The sequence below is a fragment of the Erinaceus europaeus genome, chromosome 14, assembly GCF_950295315.1.
Source record: "Erinaceus europaeus chromosome 14, mEriEur2.1, whole genome shotgun sequence".
NCBI lineage: Eukaryota > Metazoa > Chordata > Mammalia > Eulipotyphla > Erinaceidae > Erinaceus > Erinaceus europaeus.
The window spans coordinates 91,901,434-91,925,429 of record NC_080175.1 but is presented as its reverse complement, the minus strand read 5'-3'; the positions used below and the strand labels follow the sequence as shown (position 1 = coordinate 91,925,429).

The 23,996-nt window shown below is 40.0% G+C and overlaps 1 protein-coding gene across 4 annotated transcripts in view; it reads right to left on the bottom strand.

The window, feature by feature from the left end:
- Positions 1-3,278, bottom strand: part of ROBO1 (roundabout guidance receptor 1) — a 1,122,893-nt gene extending 1,119,615 nt beyond the window's left edge. For 3 of the 4 annotated variants that reach the window (XM_060172117.1, XM_060172118.1, XM_007531527.3), the window contains exon 1: positions 3,086-3,277. The gene's annotated coding sequence lies outside the window, so the exon portion shown is untranslated. Of the gene's footprint in view, positions 1-3,085 lie in introns of all 4 variants that reach the window. The other variant, XM_060172122.1, reaches the window with a different exon arrangement.
- Positions 3,279-23,996: the final 20,718 nt, after the last annotated feature.

The window sequence follows — 23,996 nt, the reverse complement described above, 5'->3', positions numbered from 1 at the left end:
GTCAAAAGGTGAAATTTCACAGCTGAGTATACTGTTTTCCAAATACTGCAACAATGTATAATTTCTCTTGATTTCTGATTACCATGAATTTCAATTGATTCTATTATATGCCATAATAAGACACAACAACAAACACTAATATAATTATCTTTATGGGAAAGTCTAGTTTTTTTTCCCCCCTTTATTTTGTGCATACAGGGGGAAAAGTCAGCCTCCAGTCCTCCCCAGGTAGTTGTCTGTCTCTTCCTCACTCATATTCAAAACAGTGTTGTGCTACTACAAAACACTAACCTTCACAGGAGACAGCTTAGAATATAGGGCACCGGTTCAAGGGCAGGGTAATGGAAGGGAAGTAAAAAGGAACTAGATGGGGAAATCAGGAAAACATGTGATTAGCAGCTGTTTTCTGAGCAATCCTCCATCAGGGACCTACAGCTGTGTTACTGTGCTTCAGTTCTGCAGCTCACACAGGACTTAATTGAAATATGCATGGAGCAGGAAGATATGTAGAGAAAGGTTAAAGGAAGTCCAAAATCCATGGCAACCATATGAGGTAAATGTCCTCACTTCTTAGTTTTATCTGCCCCTCCCATGGGAGACATATAGATGCCAAAGGAACAAAGTCTTCTTCACAACTGAATCATTGCTCTGGGTTACAAATGCCAATGTTTGGAGAATCTTTTTATCTGGGAGAGGGGGTAGTGTGGATTGATGAAATACTCTTCAATAAATCTCTTTAATATAATCCTGTAATAAAATAAGCATGCTGCATGACTGCCAAAATGCTTTCAAAAGATATAACTATACCCCAGCAAGACAAGGGATAGATGCAAGCTTTAGGTTGCAATTAGAGTCCTTTCAAAAAAAAAAAAAAAAAATAGGTCTTAGATTCTTCCAAGCTTGAGTTTGGGAGACTAGGCTTCCTACTGAAAACTGTAATATTCAAAATATTATGTTTCAAGAAAAAAATCCTGATCAACCAACCAAAATTAAGGGGAAAGAGGCTAAATGGAAAGTGGGAAATGATAGAACGTATCCCCTCTAAAAGGCTTCCTTCAGGAAACCACCATCCCATGGACCCCAAGGACCTTTCCAAGAGGTCTTGCATTTCTGCCCTGTCCTCTAAATGCTCAGCAGGCATTGGTAATTTACCTCCTAATTAAACAACCCCCCACCACTATTTGAAACACACAAGCGCTCTTACAAGCCTTTGTAACACACAGCCTCATAAAAAAATCACTTTAAAAGAAACAGGACAAATGACCCAGAGCAGTAGGCAAGGTCAGGGCACTCCCTGGTGGGGGTGTGAAAGGGTGGGAGGTGCTGAGGTCAGGGTTAAATGACACTGCCAAATGAAGTTTCCTGCCCTGCCTTCTTTCTTCTAAGGATGGAGCCTCTCGTGAGCTCTGGCTTCTGGAAGCCTGCCCCTACAGTGCAGCAGAGAGACCAGGAGCCGCATTTCAAAGCCGCATCTGAAGCAGCTCATTTAAAAGAGCCAAAGGAAAAGCTGGCCAACGACCAGAATCGCCTCCCAAATCACTGGATACCTTTCTCCTCTTGCAGACTCATCAGCATGTCCATTCTTCCATCTTTCCCCCTTTTCTTCCCTTTGGGCTTCAGGTCTCCAGGACGCTTGCAATAAGGCACCCTGGAGACTTGGGAGGTAGAGGTAGCCGGCTAAACAGAGACTGACTAGCCTGGGCTACCTCAGCTGCCTGGCTTTTCTGTCCAACTGCAGCACAGCGGCGGCGCCTACGCGGATAACTGAGGCTCTCTGCTGCCAGATGTGCGCGTCCAGCGCTGGGGCCCCGGGGACCTCATCTGCCAGGACTCCAGCTGTCAGTCAGTCTCCGCAGCGCTGCAGCCTTGGGAAAAGCAGCAATGCTGGGGGGGGGGGGTCAAGAGGGCTGGCCATACCTGCTTTCCTGCACCGCCCTTCAGCCTGCAGGGGTCTGCCTGCATCCCCCGCCCCCATGTCTGCAGCACTGCGGGATTGCGCCTCCCGGCTGGGCACTCGCGCCAGTTGGGTAGCAAGGAGCCCCTGGAGGGGAGAAGCTAAGAGGGAAGAGAGGTAGGCAGATGAAGGCACAGAGCTTCATCAATAATGCAGAGGGCCCCGGACCTCCCTGCAAGACCTTTTCTAGCCAAATGCCACCCAAAAGAGAGAGCTTCCTGGCGCGTCTCAGGGGGTCTGGGGTTTTGTGTGTGAAAGATGGGGCTCACCTTGTCCGTTCATCTTTCTTCTCTGACTCTCACTGTTCTTCAAACAAAGCTCCTTCCCCACTCCCCGGCTCAGTTTAAACCCCTTACTTCTTCCACATCAGCACCACATTTTCAGGCGAAATACATAAATAAATGAATGAATGGTCTCTGAAGCTGGAAAGGCAGGTTTTGAAAGTCCTCATCGCTCACAAATCATCTGGAGCCCTCTAAAATTAATCCAGGGATGCCTTCCTCCAACCCCTCCCCCCCATCTTCTTTTTCCTGCTTTCAAAGTTCATAAGTACAAATGGCCCTGGGGCTTCTGGTCTCTAAATCTCAATGCACATTTTGAGTCACCCCTACGGGTCAGAGACACCTAGGCAACATCAGCCAGCAGTACTGGGTGCGCCCATGAAGCAGTTCTCTGTTGTGTCTCCAAGAAGCTCAGATGTGCCACATAGCCTCCGCAGATGAAGGTTAAAACACACACACACACACACACACACACACACACACACACACACACACACACACACACACACTTCTTTGTGAAGCAGGCTCAGCCTACTCAGAATCAAAGCTAAACACAACTTACTTGGCAATAAACAAACATTCGCATCCCTGCAGGGAAACTTGTTGAATCCCGCCCGAGCTGAGGGGCTGCAATTTCCCATTTAGCCAGGTTTTTTTTTTTTATTCTACCCCACAAATACACCGGTGTAGCCGTCACAATTTCTAGACAAACTGCAGTCTACTCTGCACCTATTTTGCACTCCACAAGCACCAATGTTAGAGAGAGAGGGAAAGAGGAAGAGAGGGAGAGAGTTTTCTTTGGACCATCCTGAAGCCAGCTGTCACACTTGCAAACGTTCGGGAGACTTACCCTTAGACGAGACTCGTTTTCAGCAATCTTGCAGCTCCAAGATGCAGCTTCAGACCTCCAACTTTGCTGTGCTGGGAGATATTCCCGAGTTTAAGCCCAGCTGTGGGAGTCTTTCAAATATAAGAGTAGGGAAATAGAGAGGGAGGGGGGAGAGTAAAGTCGGGTCTCTTCTCAATTTCAACACCTTGGAAAAATCCAATCCCTCTTCACTAGAGAATTCTTCCAGACCCGTTAGCTGTATTACTATTAATGCGCAGAGCAGAAGGCATCGCATGCAAATAGAGCCAAGTGTGCGCTTGCTGCTATTGGCGGCGGCGGAGCCCCTGGGTCCTACTGCTCTGCGCGCACTCCACCAGGCAGGCAGCTTAGCAGGCGCAGAGGGGAAAACGCCTTTAATTGATTCCTTACCTCTCGTATTGTAATGCCTGCTGCGATGTTGACCCGGATTTTTTTTTAAAACCCCTCTCTTATGTATACTTCTAATTTAAGTTCCGGAGATAATTACTTAGATAATTCTGCAATTCACTTAAGTAAAACAGTACCTGATTTTATTATGAAAGTGCCTAATTACTTCAAATGAAATAGGTTAAAATGGTCAAATTGAAATTGAATGTATTGACTATGAAACATGGAATATCTTTTAATGTCACTGAAAATGTCATTAATAACAATACTACGGCATCGTTATTTTGCAAAATATGCAATTCAAAATGTTTTGTGGTTATTGATCTGAAAATGCAGATCAATATGAAGATATTGATGACAGCACAATATGTGCAGCATTTGCTACTCTCAGATTTTCTTTTTACAGTTTCTTTCTTAGCCTATTAGTGATGCAAATTGGCACAAGGAGGAAATTTAAAGTGAGGCAGGCCTGTGGTGACTGACTGGCAATTTGAAATCTGTAACATTGTAAAAAAAAAAATCCAACACTTCAGTTCATCATCATTACAGATAAAGGTTTTAGAGCTTATTATTATTTATTAATGGTTGTGTCTTAATTTATGTTTTTAAAATCCCCTAATTATGCATTTTTCTCCTGACCTTTAATTTTGTGGAAGGAAAGAGAAATCCTTATGTAAACTGAGATGACAGGTTTGCCACCAAGCTCCATGTAAAATAACAGATAACTGTGCAACTTAGAAAAATAGCGCATTGTGTGTGTGTGTGTGTGTGTGTGTGTGTGTGTGTGTGTGTGTGTGTGTGTTTTAGATGAAAATTGTTAAGGAAAAAATGTTGTTGTTGCTCTTGCTGGACCTTCAGTGCTCAGGGTGACTTTCCCAAGGAAAAGAGTGAGAGAGCTCTCTTTCAAGAAAGAGCTGGCTGGTGGAGTACCCACAGGAGTGCACGGGCTACCATGTGCAAGGACCCAGGTTTTAGTGTTGCAAGTCTTTCTTTCTTCCTATTGCCCTTTGCTATCAATTTCTCTCTGTCCTATTAAATAAAAATAATTTTTAAAAAGACAGGAGAGAGACACAGTGACAGACACTATTACACAGAAACTTCCCCCAGTGAGAGAGTTGCAGCTGAAACATGGGTCATATGCATGGCAAGGCAGATACCTGTCAGGTGAACTTTATTGCAGACCCAAATTGTAGATTTAATTATCACTTAAGTATGCCTATAATTTACAGCTGACTGCTTTTATAATGCAATAGACTGAATAAGGTCAGAAACAACCAATATATATATTCACCAGCCATGTGTAAACTAAAATAAAAAAGAAAGAAAAATGAAACAACAGAATTGATGTCTTATTCCAAATAGATCTAGAGCATTTGAATTTATGTAGTGTGTGCTACAATCTTTCCTCATTTCCATAACTCCCTACACTTCTCCCTTCCCCAATCAGTAACTTTTGACAATGGAAGTGTTACTTCAGGTTGTCTATACTGCCTTTCAGTCCTAATTTACAGATAGCACCTTGCACAATATAAGATTAAATCTTACCCGACTGTGATGGAATTTTTTTCTTTATTATAGATGAGAAAACTCTGCATTCTTCTCTGTATGTCTAAGTTCCTATCAAGCATATATATTTTTTAAAAATATCCCAGACCACTAATAGGAAATGAAAGCCATAATCAATTAACACTAATCAGAGTCAAATGCTGCATTTACCCCCATCACTATTATATTCAAGTACAGCTTTGGGGGATGAGTTTTAATCAGGAATGTGTGTTGCAATCATTTAGTCCAGGCTATGATTTTTTTTCTTTTATTTATAATAAGGTTAACATAAAAGTATCAAGATACTACTATATGTATCAATAGTATAAAGAGTGTAACCTGTGGGGAGAAAAAGGCTATTATCATATAGTAAGGAAAATACAATGACAATACAATGCTGAATGAAGACTGTTTAACTCAGATGACTGATATGCAGATATATATATATATATATCCTTTTTATTGTCACCAAGGTTGTTATCACTGGGACTTGGTCCCTGAACAATGAATTCACCACTCCCAGTGACTTTTTTGTTGTTGTTGTTGTTACGTGTGTGTGTATGAGTATGTGTGTGTTTATATTTTTCAATTTTGGATAGAGACCCAAAAAATTGAGAAGAAAGGAGAAGACAGAGATACTTGGCACACTGCTTCACGCCCTGTGAATCTTTTCCCCGCCCCCGTAGGTGGAAGATGGGGCCCTGAACCTTGGTCCTTGTGCACTCCAGCAGGTGTGTCATCAACTAGCACCTGATTCCTTTTTTTTTAATTACTGATTTAATAATGATTGACAAGACCATAAGAGGGATACAATTCCACACAATTCCCACCACCAGAGGTTCCTATCCCATCCCCTCCATTGGAAGTTTCCCTATTCTTTATTCCTCTCATAGCATGGACCCAGGATCATTATGGGGTGCAGAAGGTAGGAGGTCTGGCTTCTGTAATTGCTTCTCCACTGAACATGGGTGTTGGCAGGTAGATCATACGCCCAGCCCATTTCTATCTTTCCCTAGTGGGGTGGGGCTTTGGAGTGGTGGGGTTCCAGGGTACACTGGAAACCCCAATTCCTTTTTAAACCAGTTCACTAATAGTCTTTAAATTTTGTGCTACAAGTGGTTTTAAAAACAGTCATTTACAAATTTTAGTGGGAATAGAAAGCTTTGCATTTAATGGATACCTTTTAAATAATGAGAAAAGATGTGCTTTAGTCCTGCATAGTAAAAAAAAACCCAATGCAGTAATATATGATTATAATTTGATAGTGGACAGATATTAATGAATATTAATGAACAAAAGAAATAAGCCAAAGTTAGCCTGTTAACACATTTAGCAAACACTTGCTTGATCAATTCTCACCTTCTACATGAAAGACCGAGGCAAACATACCTCAAGCTAATGAGAACCATAAATTCAATTTACAATTTTCGAGGGGGAATATATCTACATCTTTGCAATTACTTCTGCTTATCTGAATTACTATGTATCTTAAGATGTATTGTATATAACAGGTATTTTATGTTCTAAATACATATTAAGTATTTATGAATATCAAATTTAGTTATCTTTAATTCTTGGATGCAAAAGAATTTTATGGCTAAAATGCTTTAAACAATAATTTTGAAGCCACAACATCTTTTATAATTTCTAACACTGTAGAAATATCCTTGATCTATATTCTACAGCATTTGAAGTATTACGGGACCCCTCATCTTGTCGGTGTATTTTTCAAGGACAATATATGCTCTGTCAGAAACTGATTTCCATTTTGCCCTTGGATCATGTGTTACTGTAAAGGCCTAATGTGAGTATCTAGAAAAGTTGAAAAGCAAAACATATCTTGCATATCCTTTGATGTAATTACTGTAATCAAGTTGCTTTCCAAATACAAATAGGTAAAAATGTAATAGTATAGTGAAATCTAATGAACTTTAATGACATTCAGTTACTAGCTCAGTCATTAAGCAGTGTTTTGGAGGCCAGCACAACAGCTCAAATGGACTGTGTAACTAACTGTTTTGTCATGGACAAGACTAAGATAGGATCCTGACCTTACCACACTGGAGGAAACTTTGATTCTGTGGTATCTTTCTCACTCTTTATCTTTTTTTTTTTTTTTAATAAAAAAGAAAAAAAGAAAGAAAAGAAAAAGAAAGTTACCTGGAACTGATGAAGCCCTTGTCATGACAAAAAGCTATCTTTAATAATTTTGAAATATGTATAGGTTACAAAATCCCAAAATCACTGACATAAATCAACTTTTCTATATCATATGCTATTCATTGATGATTGCTTTTTGACAACTATAAGGAAAATTGTCAGATATGTTAATTATACTTAGAAAATATAAATGTGTGGGAGTCTGGCAGTAGCGCAGTGGGTGAAGTGCACATGGCAGGAAGTGCAAGGGATGGCTTAAGGATCCGGGTTCAAGCCCCCGGCTCCCCACTTGCAGGAGGGTCACTTCACTGGCAGTGAAGCTGGTCTGCAGATGTCTATTTTTCTGTTCCCCTCTCTGTCTTCCCCTCCTCTCTCCATTTCTCTCTGTCCTATCCAACAACAACGACATCAATAACAACAATAATAACTACAACAATAAAAAACAAGGGCAACAGAAGGGAATAAATAAATATTAATATATATACATAGATGTGAAGATAAAAATATAGTCAAAGTGAGCATATTTAAGTGTAATTCAGTTGTGATCAGCAGTATGTATGGTAATTGTTAGTTATGACACTGAAAAGCACACTCTGCCTGATAAATAATGTAGAAACATTACATACGAAACTCATACATGCACTTGTTAAACCAACTGAAGAAAGCAGAATTCGAAAGTTAAAAATAAAATCACACTAAGTAGAAATCTCGATGAGAAGTATAGAATCTAAAAAAAAAAAAAATGTCAGAGGGCCAGATGGTGGTGTACCTGGGTAAGTGCACACACTACAGTGTGCAAGGATGCAGATTCAAGTCCCTGGTCTTCTCAATTTCTCTCTGTCTCTATCCAATAATAAATTAAAAAAAATTAAATTGGATTAGATTTGACACTAAATATGATGTGATAAGAACTTCTTGGTACCATGATTTTGGTAAGATCATGACCTGAATGTTGGGACCTGCTTGGCCTTGATCTAGGCCCAGCAGACACTCCCTAAGCCTGGCTTAGGGAGTTTCACTGATGGTCACTAACTTCCTCAGAGTGACACAGCACTTCCTGTAGGCCGTGCCTGAATTCACCTCTGCCCTCCAACTGATGATGTGTAAAGAGCATAGGCCCCACAGATGGTGACGCCACCTCACACCACCTCTAACTTCATCTCACCCTACCTTTCCATCCCTGCCTCTCCCCCCTGCCTATAAAGAATGGCCTTTTCCTCAATAAAGCCAGTCACTGCCTTGACAGAACTCCCCACTTGGTGTCTTTTCTTTTCTCAAGTCGCTGACACTCTCCCTCCTGCTCAGCCCCAGAAGGGGGGGTCCGGCTGGTCCAGATCTCCCTCCTCACGACTACCTGTCGGGGAGAACCCGACACCTGAACAGAATACTCATAGTATGTACATTATAATGGGCCAGGGAGGTGGGTCAACCAGCTGAGCACAGCAGATGCATGTGTGAAGACTTGAGTTTGATCACCGACACTGCATATACTCTTCTTTCTGTCTCTCTGTCTCTCTCTCTCTCTTGCTCTTTCTCTCCCTGTCTTGTTAAAGTAGTCTTTAGAAAAAAAAAAACTTATCAAGGAAAATGCATGGGAGAATGTATTTTACTATATCAGATAAGGTTATATAGCACAATTGATATTGACAGTAAGAATGTAGAAGTAAGATACTTTGGCAAAACATGAAAGAACAACAAAACAGAAAAGAAAGGGGGCTTGTATCTGCTTTACATGCATTTGAATGTATTGTTAAACCAAACAAGGAAAACAGAACACAAAAGATGTGTATGTGTATGCGTATGCGTATGTGTATAGAGAGAGAAATTGAGGAGAAATATTGAATATTAAAAAGGCACCTCCGGAGTCGGGAGGTAACGCAGCAGGTTGGGCGCAGGATCCCGGTTGGAGCCCCCGGCTCCCCACCTGCAGGGGAGTCGTTTCACAGGCAGTGAAGCAGGTCTGCAGGTGTCTTTCTCTCCTCCTTGTCTTCCCCATCTCTCTCCATTTCTCTCTGTCCTATGCAACAATGAACGACATCAACAACAGCAATAATGACTACAACAAGGCTACAACAACAGGGAACAAAAGGGGGAAAGAATGGCCTCCAGGAGCAGTAGATTCATGGTGCAGACACTGAGCCCCAGCAATAACCCTGGAGGCAAAAAATATATAAAAAATAAAATAAAAAGGCACCTCCACAGAGCCCTGTAAGATAGAGACAGGCTGGGGGTATGGATTGATCATGGATCGTCCCACCGTCTGCACCCCATAATGATCCTGGGTCCACACTTCTAGAGAGATAAACAATAGGGAAACTTCCAGTAGAGGCGGTGGTATATGAAATTCGGGTGGTGGGAATTGTATGGACTTGTAACCCTCTTACACCACAATCTTGTCAATCATTATTAAATTACTAATAAAATTATTTTAAGAAAATGACACCAGAAGAGATGAGAAATTCATGAAACACTGGTTAATGAACAGATGAAATTACATACCTTTTTAATTCAAATACTTAATTTCTTTTTTTTAGATTTTTAAAATATTTATTTATTTATTTATTTATTTATTCCCTTTTGGTGCCCTTGTAGTTGTTATTGATGTCATTGTTGTTGAATAGGACAGATAGAAATGGAGAGAGGAGGGGAAGACTGAGAGGGGAAGAAAAAGACAGACACCTGCAGACCAGCTTCACTGCCTGTGAAGCGACTCCCCTGCAGGTGGGGAGCTGGGGGCTGGAACCAGAATCCTTATGCTGGTCCTTGTGCTTTGCACGACATGTGCTTAAGCCACTGCGCTACCTCCCGACTCCAAATACTTAATTTCTAAGAACACTCTTAAATGTTATCCTTAATATATGTATATAAATAAAATTTCCCATAGTTTTTTAAAAGAGACCAAAAATGTAAACCTACATTGCAATGCTCATAAAAGGTCAGATAAATTCATCACAGCAGCATACATACACAAATGCATCCAGGTATTGATTTATGAATTACTATGTCACTAATTTTTAGAGAGCAAATATACAGTCAATTTTATGCATGCTTGCTACAGTATGTCTCATGCTCAAATATTATGATTTTCCCTTTAAAAGGTCATTGGTAATTATATTTAAAAGAAACTCTATACTAACCAAACTGGCATATTTAAAAACCAAATTATTTTTTGTTAATAACTCCCCTCAGACTTGCTTATGAAACATAATGAAACTGTAATTATGTTAAGCCATAGTTCTATTCATACACCATAGTACTTAGGTAGTTAAATTTAATCAAACTGTAATTCTATTTGTATTTGTCCTGGACCAACCTCTGCCTACATAAACACAAGTATTAAAGTTAAAAGTCACTTACTCACCTAGTGAATTTTAAATCTGCCTTTCAAATGGCACTATCCCAGTCATAAAAGATCATTTTAAAAGTTATAACACAAATGAAGAACATATATTTTATGTAAAATCAAATTGACATAAACATATCACATCATTTATTAGGAAGGGAAGAATTATAGAATATAAACTTAAAAGGTAAATAAAATAAAATTAATAGTTCATGTTTCCTCTTATGGGAAACTAAAAACAAAAAACCCAAAAGATTCAACTCCCTTCTAAACTACTATTCAAATATCCTCCCTTGCAGTACTCCCTAGAAATGGCCGCTGCCTCCTCCTCCTCCATCTCCCCACTCCTGCTCTTTCTCCTCCATCCTCCTCCTCCTCCTTCTTATTAATTTTATTTACCAGAGCACAGTTCAGCTCTGATTTATGGTAGTTCTGGGGATTGAACCTGGGACTAGAGAGCCTCAGGTATGAGGGTCTTTTTTACAGCTATAATGATAACTTTCCAACCTCCTGGTACTTTTTTCCCTCCTTAAGCGGCATTTTAAGTGTGTATGATCATAGTATGGTATGTTTTAAAACAGAGAATCAAATCTTAAATATCAGTACAAAATTTTGGCCTATGAAGTCAGTTTCCTTCTCTTTATGCAGAAAATACATTTTATTCTTCAATGGTGTGACTTATTCTTTAAATAGTTGCCCAAGATTAGATGTATAAAGGATGGATGATAGATAGATAGATAGATAGACAGACAGGTAGATAGATAAATAGAAGTAGATTAGACTGTCAAAGCCCATGTTCAGCAGGGAAGCAATTACAGAGTCAGACCTTCCACCTCCTGTATCCCACAGTGACCTTGTGTCCATACTCCCAGATGTATAAAGAATAGGAAAGCCATCAGGGGAGGGGATGGGATACGGAGTTCTGGTGGTGGGAATTGTGTGGAGTTGTACCCCTCTTATCCTATGGTTTTGTCAGTGTTTCCTTTTTATAAATTAAAAAAAAAGGAAGTAGATTAGATTATAGAGAAACAGCAATAGAGAAATAAGTGGGGGGGTGGCAAGCAGTAGCACAGCGGGTTCAGCACAAATCATGTAAAGCACAAGGACTAGAGTAAGGATCCTGGTTCGAGCCCTCGCCTCCCCACCTGCAGGGGGCTTGATTCACAGAAGGTGAAGCAGGCCTGCAGGTGTCTGTCTTTCTCTCCCCCTCTCTGTCTTCCCCTCCTCTCTCAATTTCTCCCTGTCCTATCCAACAACAAGGACAGCAATAACAACAATAATAGTAGCAACAACAATAAACAGCAAGGGCAACAAAAGGGAAAAAATAGCCTCCAGGAGCAGTGGATTCGTTGTACAGGCACCCAGGCCCAGCAATAACCCTGGAGGCAAAAAAAAAAAAAAAAGAAAGAAAAAAAGAAAAAAAAAAAGAGAAATAAGTGAGAGTAGATTAAGAAAAAATGTTTCTAGAATTGATGGTGGAAATTTTCTGTGATTATTTTGATAATGCAATTATATTTAACAGTTTTTTTTAAAGGTCTTGATTGTTCATAAACATTATTTAATTCAGAGGTTTAAACATGGAATGAGTCCTAAAAGACAGGGATGCCTAACAATTTCACGGTGCCAAACAAATGAATACTATGAAGTATCAAAGTAAAGCTGGCACAAAATGTTTTCAAAAGTAAAGATAGGCCCTTTCTTTTCATCTCTTTGTTTTGATACACAAGGCTGTTGTCACAGGGTACAGTTCTGTATTTCTCCAAGCCAATTCTCCTTGCTGTCTTTCACTTTCTCATAAATAAGTAAAATCATTTAAAAATAGATTTGAAATGTCAAAAAATACCAAAACACAAATAATAATATTGATCCAAACTGAAAGAATCACTTTGGAAAGACTAACAACTAGAAGCGAGTCGTGGAGAAGTGTAATAAAGTAGCCATATTGTGCTTCCCAAAAGACATGAAGTCCAGGTAATATATCGCTAAATCCAGGATAATTGATTCTGTAGCTAAACCTATGAAATTCAGTATTTAGTATTATAAAAATTTTAAAATTATATTATGAGATCAACGGGAAACTGACCATGGCTTAAACCAGATAGAAACCCAATACAAACTAATGGTGTAATATGAGAGCTAATAAAGATAGCCTAAATTGTAATTACCCAAGTCCTCTGTTTTGATTAAGGTACACAGTAGGAAGAATGCTATTTTAAATCAGAGTATATAAAATAACAGCTCTAAGGGTAAGGGTAGATAATGTATTGGTTATACAAAGTGACTCTCATGCCTTAAGCTCTGAAGTCCCAGGTTCAATCCCCCACACCACCATAAACCAGAACTGAGCAGTGCTCTGGTAATAAGTAAATAAATAAATAAATAACAGCTCGATAGTGAAGAAAAAATAAATTTAAAAGGGAAGAATGGATATACAGAAAATGTCATTTTTGCATTCATTTGGTATTATAGTCTTTTTATTTATTAGAATTTGTGTTTTTATTTGTTAGTCATTACGCCAGGTCCCCTGCATTGCTTGATGCTGTGGTCTATTTACATAATCGCTGTTTTTGCCTGAGACCTGCCCTGCCTGCAGGGTATTGGTTTAATCCCATTGGTTAGAACCTTCCCAAAGGCTGCTATGGAAGCTTTCTATGTTCGAGCTCTTTTTTTGCTTCACACCTTCTCCTAGCCATTTCCCTTTTCCACTTGCCACTTCCTGTTAAAGAGATATATAAAAGGCATTGTATCTGATCAATAAGGGAAATTGCATTGCATTGCGTTCCTGCTCAGCCACAAGTTCCTGGTTCCTCTTCCAAGTCACTGAGTAAGCAGCAACCCAGGCTGGCTCCAGTCGAGTTCTCTCCCCCATGATGCAACCCAACATTTATTTATTAAAATTTGTATTGGCCATGGATTCTCATGTATTGAATAAAATATGAATTTTGAACCAAAGTCCAATTTAAATATTAGAAATTGTTAGAAGATTCATTGTACGAATTGAGGTGTCATAACCCATCTATTAGAATATTTCAATTTCAGTTCTGCACAATAAAGTGCAACAAAATGCCCAGGAAAGGAGAAAAGGGGGGGGGGTAACGAAACAAAATAAATCTTTATAAGTAATCTGTGTTAACTTGCCAAGCAACATACTCATGTAAAATGAACTCAGCATATTCTGTGGCCAAAGGCTATGATGAGGCACGAATGATGGTGCAACTCTATATTCTTGGCACAAAATGAAAATTCTTTATTTTATTTTATTTTAAAAAGGAGACATTAACAAATCCTTAGTATAAGAGAGGTACAACTCCACACAATTCCCACCACCAGATCTCCATATCCCATCCCCTCCCCTGATAGCTTTCCTATTCTTTATCCTTCTAGGAGTATGGACCCAGGGTCATTATGGGGTGCAGAAGGTGGAAGGTCTGGCTTCTGTAATAGTTTCCCCACTGAACATGGTCCTTGACTGGTCGATCCATACTCCCAGTCTGCCTCTCTCTTTCCCTAGTAGGTTAGAATTCTGGGGAAGTGGAGCTCCAGGACACATTAGTGGGGTCAACTTTCCAGGGAAGTCTGGTCGGCATCCTGCTGGCATCTGGAACCTGGTGGCTGAAAAGAGAGTTAACATACAACGCCAAACAAATTGTTGAGCAATCATGGACCTAAAGGCTGGAATAGTGCAGATGAAGTATTGGGGGGTACTCACTGCAGACTTTTGTGTACTTTTGCTTTCAGGTATATATTTTGTCCTAGTTTATGGATACGTGTGAACATATTCTCTACCTCATGGGACCGGTCTATATCTAGGTTTTGGGACTTTGTTAGGAAGTGAACTACCTGGAATGTAATTAGAGAATACTATGAAAGGAAAGGTCTCACCCGAGTAATGAAGCTGAAGGGTTGTCATTCCACACCTGAAGTCTCTAGACACAGTGTGAAGTGAAGTATGCTGAGGTGTTATTTATTGCATTGATTAAGTTGGGATCGGCAGAAGCAATATTATTTGGTATGAATTGAGAGAAGCATGCAGGAAAGTGCACCCCACCCTAAGGTTCTAGGACTGGGGGACATATAGGCTCTATAGTGGAAATGTGAGGTTCCTGCTGTCTTAGGGTTCAAGAGGACAACAGATAGTTATTGTTATAATCACATGAAAATTTGCTCCAGGTCGCTGATTGTCAGAGAAATGCAAATAAAGACAACATTGAGATACCAACTCAATGAGAGAATGGCATACATCAAAAAGGACAGCAACAACAAGTGCTGGAGAGGCTGTGGGGACAGAGGAACCTTTCTGTACTGCTGATGGGAATGTAAGTTGGTCCAGCCTCTGTGGAGAGCAGTCTGGAGAACTCTCACAAGGCTAGACATGGACCTTCCATATGACCCAGTAATTCCTCTCCTGGGGTTATACCCCAAGGAGTCCATAACACCCAACCAAAAAGATATGTGTACACCTATGTTCATAGAAGCACACTTTGTAATAGCTAAAACCTGGAAGCAATCCAGGTGCCCAACAACAGATGAGTGGCTGAGAAAGCTGTTGTATATATATATATATATATATATATATATATATATATATATATATATATATGTATACACAGTAGAATACTATGCAGCTATTAAGAACAATGAACCTACCTTCTCTGACCCATCCCGGGATGGCAGGGGGTGGGGTAGGGGAGTGGGATGGGACACAGTCTTTTGGTGGTGGGAATGGTGTTTATGTACACTCCTATTAATTTTTAGTCATATAAATTACTATTTAATTAATATGAGAGGGGAAAATTGATTGTATGCCTCAAACTTTTTAAAGCACAGACTGACTCTTTTTATTTTATTTTATTTTTTTTAAATTTTTTATTTAAGAAAGGATTAATGAACAAAAACATAAGGTAGGAGGGGTACAACTCCACACAATTCCCACCACCCAATCTCCATAACCCACCCCCTCCCATGATAGCTTTCCCATTCTCTAGCCCTCTGGGAGCATGGACCCAGGGTCATTATGGGTTGCAGAAGGTAGAAGGTCTGGCTTCTGTAATTGCTTCCCTGCTGAACATGGGCGTTGACTGATCGGTCCATACTCCCAGTCTGTCTCTCTCTTTCCCTAGTAAGGTGTGTCTCTGGGGAAGCTGAGCTCCAGGACACATTGGTGGGGTCTTCAATCCAGGGAAGCCTGGCCAGCATCCTGGTGGCATCTGGAACCTGGTGATTGAAAAGAGAGTTAACATACGAAGCCAAACAATTTGTTGAGCAATCATGGATCTTTTTAATACATAGGCTGAGTCTTTGATATGTTGACTCTCTCAAAAGCCTAGACTAGGGAGAACAGAAGCAACCAGTGGCACAGCTATATACAAATAATGTCAAAGGACATAAATTATGGTGATGTTGTGTATTATACAGCAAATCCTAACAAAGGGATTTTTCAAAGTTAACCCAATTACTAAGTAATGTGATTATAACAATAACAAAATGACAATTCTAAGAAAAATTATATTCAAAAATAAAGAGAAAGCTTTTCACAGAGATAATCTAGTCATAGTTTGCCAACTTGAACTAATAATTTATTACTATGTTATGAGAATGATTTCTAGTTATTTAAGAAGAGTTGATATGGTCTTCTGTATAAAATAAGTCTTTGGGAGTCAGGCAGTAGCATAGCGGGTTAAGTGCAGGTGGCACAAAGCACAAGGACTAGCTCAAGGATCCCGGTTCAAGCCCCTGGCTCCCCACCTGCAGGGAGTAGCTTCACAAGTGGTGAAGCAGGTCTGCAGGTGTCTATATTTCTCTCCCCCTCTCTGTCTTCCCCTCCTCTCTCCATTTCTCTCTGTCCTATCCAACAATGATGACATCAACAACAGCAACAATAATAACTATAATAATAAAACAAGGGCAACAAAAAGGAATAAATAATTAAATATTAAAAATAAAATAATTCTTTGCGGAGTTGAATGAAAATTCTTGTTTGGGAGGGAGGTAAGATGGCGACGGCCTGAGAAGTCGCTAACAGCGAGTGCTCTGATAGCATCGTCGGCAAAGGTAGGATTTTCTGCCTTTAGCAGGCCAGTCAACAAGGGGGGAACACCAAAGAAGTGATTACAGTTTAATTTGGGTTAACAATTAGAGCAAAGGGGACACGGACTAGCGGGGCTCCAGAATTCCCAGGCGGCGCCAGGCAAGGCGAGTGCGCCGGGCATTGTCCTCCGCCCGCCCGGGAAGGCGGCTCCTCCGCCGCCAGTTGCAGAGCGCGGCGGGCAGAGGACCCGGAGAGAGCACTTTAGCTCGGGGGCTGCCTCTTGGGGGTCGCTAGGGTCCACCGCGACCCTGAGGGTGGATCCAAAGACTTCTTGAGTATAGCTCTCATTGGATCAAAGGACTTGGAGCTAGTTTTCATTTTTGAGAAATCCTTTAAAAAAGTCTGGAGGGCGGGGTTTCCCGGAAGATGGCGCCCAGAGAAGCAGAAGCGGCTAGCCTTTGAGCTCCGGACACATCTCGTGTAAACAATAGGATTTTCTGCCTTTAGCAAGCCAGCCAATAAGGGGCCATAACGGTCATACCAAGGAGGTTTCTATAACTTAATTTGGGTTAAGAATTAGAGTAGGGGAAAAAATTCTTTTTTCTTCCTTTTAATTTTCAAGCATACATCCTTCACGCCGCCCCCCCCCCCCATAAGCAGTGCCTGGGACCAGCTACTAGCAGGATACCCCATACCACCAAACAGGTTTTGTTTTTTTTTTTTTTTTTTCCTTTCCTCTTTCCTTTTTTTTTTTTTTTTAATTCACTGATACACATTTGGGAAGTTCCTCACACTGCTCTTTAATTACAACTCTACTTCTTATCTTCTCCCTTTTCTCTCTCTTATCTCTCTCTATCTCTCTCTCTTTTTTTTTTTTTTTTTTTTTAATCTTGTCATACACTTCTTTCTTCTTTGCCTTTCTGAATTTGTGAATTACTTTGGGGAAGAAATCTGACCCAGAGTGGACTCTCTATGTGTGTATCTCTGCTCTAGTTCCCTTTACACTCTTGTTACCCTTAGAATATACACTGGATAGTAGATTTGCATAACTGTCTATTCTCGCTATCCTCTCTTCCTTTTCTCTTTCTTCACTGGGATTTGGTTACTATTTTTTCACGGACTGGAGAAATTGTTTGGCTAACTGGTAACGATTAAACTCCTTCAATACTTACTTCAATTGCTACGGTTATTCCGGAGGTTGGTGAGTGCAATTGTCATAAAGGTATTTAGTACAGTGTTACTTGTGCTCAAAACACAACAACTGAGGAACAACAGAGCATTAAAAAAAAAAAAAAAGAGAGAGAAACACATAAATTAAAAAAAAAATGGGTAGATTAAAAACAAATAAAACTGCTACCCCAATGAATGAAGACAAGAGCCCAGAAGAAACCACAAATCAGTCAGAAGTAACCATAGATAAGAAAAGTATGCAAGCAATAATAAACTTATTAATCACAGAAATGAAAACAACATAGGAGGAAAGAAATGGCAGTATTAGGGAAACAACAGTTGAGACCCCCAAGGAAAATACCGATTATCTTGAGACAATTAGAGAACTGAAAGCTGAAATAGCTGTAATGAAGAAAGAAGCTGAGGCAAGGGAAAGCAGACTAACAGAAGCAGAAAACAGAATTAGTCAGACAGAGGATGAGTTAGAGAAAACTAAGAAAGAGGTCAAAGAGCTTAAAAAGAGATTGAGAGACACTGAAAACAACAACAGAGACATATGGGATGATCTCAAAAGAAGTAACATTCGTATAATTGGCCTGCCAGAGGAAGAAAGAGAGGAAGGGGAAGCAAACATCCTAGAGGAAATAATACAAGAAAATTTCCCAGACCTGAATAACAGAAAGGATATCAAGGTGCAAGAGGCCCAGAGAGTACCAAACAGAATCAACCCAGACCTGAAAACACCAAGACACATCATAGTCACAATGAGAAGAAGTAAGGATAAAGAAAGGATCCTAAAGGCTGCAAGAGAGAAACAAAAAGTCACATACAGGGGAAAACCCATAAGACTTTCTGCAGATTTTTCAACTCAAACTCTAAAAGCCAGAAGGGAGTGGCAAGATATCTATCGAGCCCTGAATGAAAAAGGGTTTCAACCAAGGATTATATATCCTGCTAGACTTTCATTCAAGCTAGATGGAGGGATCAAAACCTTCTTAGACAAACAACAGTTAAAGGAGGCAACTATCACCAAGCCGGCCCTGAAAGAGGTACTAAAAGACCTCTTATAAACAAGAACATCACTATAATACTTGTAATATATCAGAGTAAACAAATTGTTTTTTAGAACAATGGCACTACAATACATTAAATCCATAATATCAATAAATGTCAATGGCTTAAACTCACCCATCAAAAGGCACAGGGTGGGGGGATGGATCAGAAAACATAACCCAACCATATGCTGCTTGCAAGAATCCCATCTGTCACAACAAGATAAACACAGACTTAAAGTGAAAGGATGGAAAACTATCATACAGGCTAACGGTCCACAAAAAAGGGCAGGAACAGCCATTCTCATCTCAGACATGATAGATTTTAAATTAAATAAAGTAATAAAAGATAGGCAAGGACATTACATAATGATTAGAGGATCAATCAGCCAAGAAGACTTAACAATTATTAACATCTATGCACCCAACGAGGGACCATCTAAATACATTAAACACCTATTGAAAGAATTTCAAAAATACATCAATAGTAATACAATAATAGTGGGAGACTTCAATACCCCACTCTCACACTTAGACAGATCAACAAAGCAGAGAACCAATAAAGATACAAGAGAATTGAATGAAGAGATTGACAGACTAGACCTCTTGGACATTTTCAGACTCCTCCACCCCAAAAAACTGGAATACACCTTCTTTTCAAATCCACACAACACATACTCAAGGATAGACCACATGTTAGGCCACAAAGACAGCATCAATAAATTCAAGAGCATTGAAATCATCCCAAGTATCTTCTCAGACCACAGTGGAGTAAAACTAACTTTTAACAACAAACGGAAAATTATTAAAAGACATAGAATTTGGAAACTAAACAACATGCTCCTTAAGAACCACTGGGTCAGACACTCACTCAAACAGGAAATTCAAATGTTCCTGGAAACTAATGAAAATGAAGACACAACCTATCAAAATATTTGGGACACAGCTAAAGCAGTACTGAGAGGGAAACTTATAGCTATACAATCACATATTAAACACCAAGAAGAAGCCCAAATGAACGAACTTACTACACACCTCAAGGACTTAGAGGAAGAGGAACAAAGGAACCCTAAAGCAACCAGAAGGACAGAAATCACTAAAGTTAGAGCAGAAATAAACAACATCGAAAATAAAAGAACCATACAAAAGATCAATGAAGCCAAATGTTGGTTCTTTGAAAGATTAAACAAAATTGACAAACCCCTAGCCAGACTCACCAAACAAAAAAGAGAGAAGACTCAAATTAATAGAATTGTAAATGATACAGGAGATATCACAACTGACACCACAGAAATCCAGAGAATTCTGCGAAACTTCTATAAAGAACTATATGCCACCAAGCTAGAGAATCTGGAAGAAATGGAACAATTCCTAGAAACCTATGCACTTCCAAAACTGAACCAAGAAGAACTACAAAATCTAAATGCACCAATCACAGACAAAGAAATTGAAACCGTTATTAAGAATCTCCCCAACAACAAAAGTCCTGGACCAGATGGCTTCACAAACGAATTCTACAAAACTTTCAGGAAACAGTTAATACCCATACTTCTTAAGCTATTCCATAAGATTGAAGAAACAGGAATACTCCCTTCCACCTTCTATGAAGCCAACATCACCCTGATACCAAAAGCTGATAGGGACAGAACAAAAAAGGAAAACTACAGACCAATATCTCTGATGAACATAGATGCCAAAATATTAAACAAGATCTTGGCCAACCGGATACAGCAACACATCAAAAAGATTGTTCATCATGACCAAGTGGGATTCATCCCAGGAATGCAAGGCTGGTTCAACATCCGTAAATCAATCAATGTCATTCATCACATCAATAAAAGCAAAGCCAAAAACCACATGATTATCTCAATAGATGCAGAGAAAGCCTTTGATAAAATCCAACACCCATTCATGCTCAAAACTCTACAAAAAATGGGAATAGATGGGAAATTCCTCAAGATAGTGGAGTCTATATATAGCAAACCTACAGCCAACATCATACTCAATGGAGAGAAGCTGAAAGCATTCCCCCTCAGATCAGGGACTAGACAGGGCTGCCCACTGTCACCGTTACTCTTCAACATAGTATTGGAAGTTCTTGCCATAGCAATCAGGCAAGAGAAAGAAATCAAAGGGATACAGATTGGAAGGGAAGAAGTCAAGCTCTCACTATTTGCAGATGATATGATAGTATACATAGAAAGACCTAAAGAATCCAGTAGAAAATTACTGGAAGTTGTTAGGCAATATAGCAAGGTATCAGGCTACAAAATCAATGTACAAAAATCAGTGGCATTTCTTTATGCAAACACTAAATCTGAAGAAGAAGACATCCAGAAATCACTCCCATTTACTGTTTCAGCAAAATCAATCAAATACCTAGGAATAAAGTTGACCAAAGAAGTGAAAGACTTGTATGCTGAAAACTATGAGTCGCTACTCAAGGAGATAGAAACTGATACCAAGAAATGGAAAGATATCCCATGCTCATGGATTGGAAGAATAAATATCATCAAAATGAACATTCTCCCCAGAGCCATATACAAATTCAATGCAATACCCATCAAAGTTCCACCAAGCTTCTTTAAGAGAATAGAACAAACACTACAATCATTTATCTGGAACCTGAAAACACCTAGAATTGCCAAAACCATCCTAAGGAAAAGAAACAGAAATGGAGGCATCACACTCCCAGACCTTAAACTATATTATAAAGCCATCATCATCAAAACAGCATGGTACTGGAACAAAAATAGGCACACAGACCAGTGGAACAGAATTGAAAGCCCAGAAGTAAATCCCAACACCTATGGGCATCTAATCTTTGATAAGGGGGCCCAAAGGATTAAATGGAAGAAGGAGGCTCTCTTCAATAAATGGTGCTGGGAAAACTGGGTTGAAACATGCAGAAGAATGAAATTGAACCACTTTATCTCACCAGAAACAAAAATCAATTCCAAATGGATCAAAGACCTAGATGTCAGAACAGAAACAATCAAATACTTAGAGGAAAACATTGGTAAAACACTTTCCCATCTACACCTCAAGGATATCTTTGATGAATCAAACCCAATTGCAAGGAAGACCAAAGCAGAAACAAACCAATGGGACTACATCAAATTGAAAAGCTTCTGCACATCCAAAGAAACTATTAAACAAACAGAGAGACCCCTCACAGAATGGGAGAAGATCTTCACATGCCAGACATCAGACAAGAAACTAATCACCAAAATATATAAAGAGCTCAGCAAACTTAGCCGCAAAAAAGCAAATGACCCCATCCAAAAATGGGCAGAGGAAATGAACAAAACATTCACCACAGAGGAGATCCAAAAGGCTAACAAACATATGAAAAACTGCTCTAGGTCACTGATTGTCAGAGAAATGCAAATTAAGACAACACTAAGATACCACCTCACTCCTGTAAGAATGGCATACATCAAAAAGGACAGCAGCAACAAATGCTGGAGAGGATGTGGGGACAGAGGAACCCTTTTACATTGCTGGTGGGAATGTAAATTGGTACAGCCTCTGTGGAGAGCAGTCTGGAAAACTCTCAGAAGGCTAGACATGGACCTTCCATATGACCCAATAATTCCTCTCCTGGGGTTATACCCCAAGGACTCCATAACTCCCAACCAAAAAGAGGTGTGTACTCCTATGTTCATAGCAGCACAATTCATAATAGCTAAAACCTGGAAGCAACCCAGGTGCCCAACAACAGATGAATGGCTGAGAAAGCTGTGGTATATATACACAATGGAATACTATGCAGCTATCAAGAACAATGAACTCACCTTCTCTGACCCATCTTGGACAGAGCTAGAAGGAATTATGTTAAGTGGACTAAGTCAGAAAGTTAAAGATGAGTATGGGATGATCCCACTCATCAACAGAAGCTGACTTAGAAGATCTGAAAGGGAAACTAAAAGCAGGACCTGATCAAATTGTAAGTAGGGCACCAAAGTAAAAACCCAGTGGTGAGGGGTAGACATGTAGCTTCCTGGGCCAGTGGGGGGTGGGAATGGGCGGGAGGGATGGGTCACGGTCCTTTGGTGATGGGAATGGTGTTTATGTACACTCCTAGCAAAATGTAGACATATAAATCAGTAGTTAATTAATATGAGAGGGGGAAATCAATTGTATGTCTCAAAGGTTCTCAAAAGACAAACTGAATCTTTTTAATAGATAGGCAACGTATTTGATATGCGGACTCTCTCAAAAGCCTAGACCAAGTAGATTAGAAGCTTCCAATAGCACAGCTATATACAAGATACTGGGTACTGTACAGCAAACCATAACAAAGGGACTTTTCAAAGTTAACCCAATTAACAAATAATGTGATGATAATATTAACTATTGATTGTCTTTTTGAAGCCTAAGACAGCAGGAACCTCACATCTTCACTATAGAGCCCCTACTTCCCCCAGTCCTGGCACCCATGGATAGGGCTCACTTTCCCGTATGCTTCTCCCAATCCATACCAAATAATATTGCATCCGTCGATCACAACCTAACCAAAGCAACGATTGCCATCTCAACATGCTTCACCTCAGAGTGTATCCAGAGACTTCACGTGTGGAATGACAACCCTTCAGCTTCATTACTCGGGTGAGACCTTTCCTTTTATAGTACACTCTAATTTCATCTCAGGTAGTTCACTTTCTAACAAAGTCCCATAACCTAGACATACACCAGTTTCTGTGAGAGAGAGCGTATGCGCACACGTATCCATAAACTACTGCAAAATATATACCTGAAAGCAGGATTACACTAGAGTTTGCAGTGAGTACCTCCCCAACACTTCCTCTCCACTATTCCAATCTTGGGATCCATGTTTGCTCAACAAATTGTTTGGCTTTGTATGTTAACTCTCTTTTCAATCACCAGGTTCCAGATGCCACCAGGATGCTGGCTAGGCTTCCCTGGATTGAAGACCCCACCAATGTGTCCTGGAGCTCAGCTTCCCCAGAGACACACCTTACTAGGGAAAGAGAGAGGCAGACTGGGAGTATGGACCGACCAGTCAACGCCCATGTTCAGCGGGGAAGCAATTACAGAAGCCAGACCTTCCACCTTCTGCAACCCTCAATGACCCTGGGTCCATGCTCCCAGAGGGCTAGAGAATGGGAAGGCTATCATGGGAGAGGGTGGGTTATGGGGATTGGGAGGTGGGAATTGTGTGGAGTTGTACCCCTCCTACCTTAT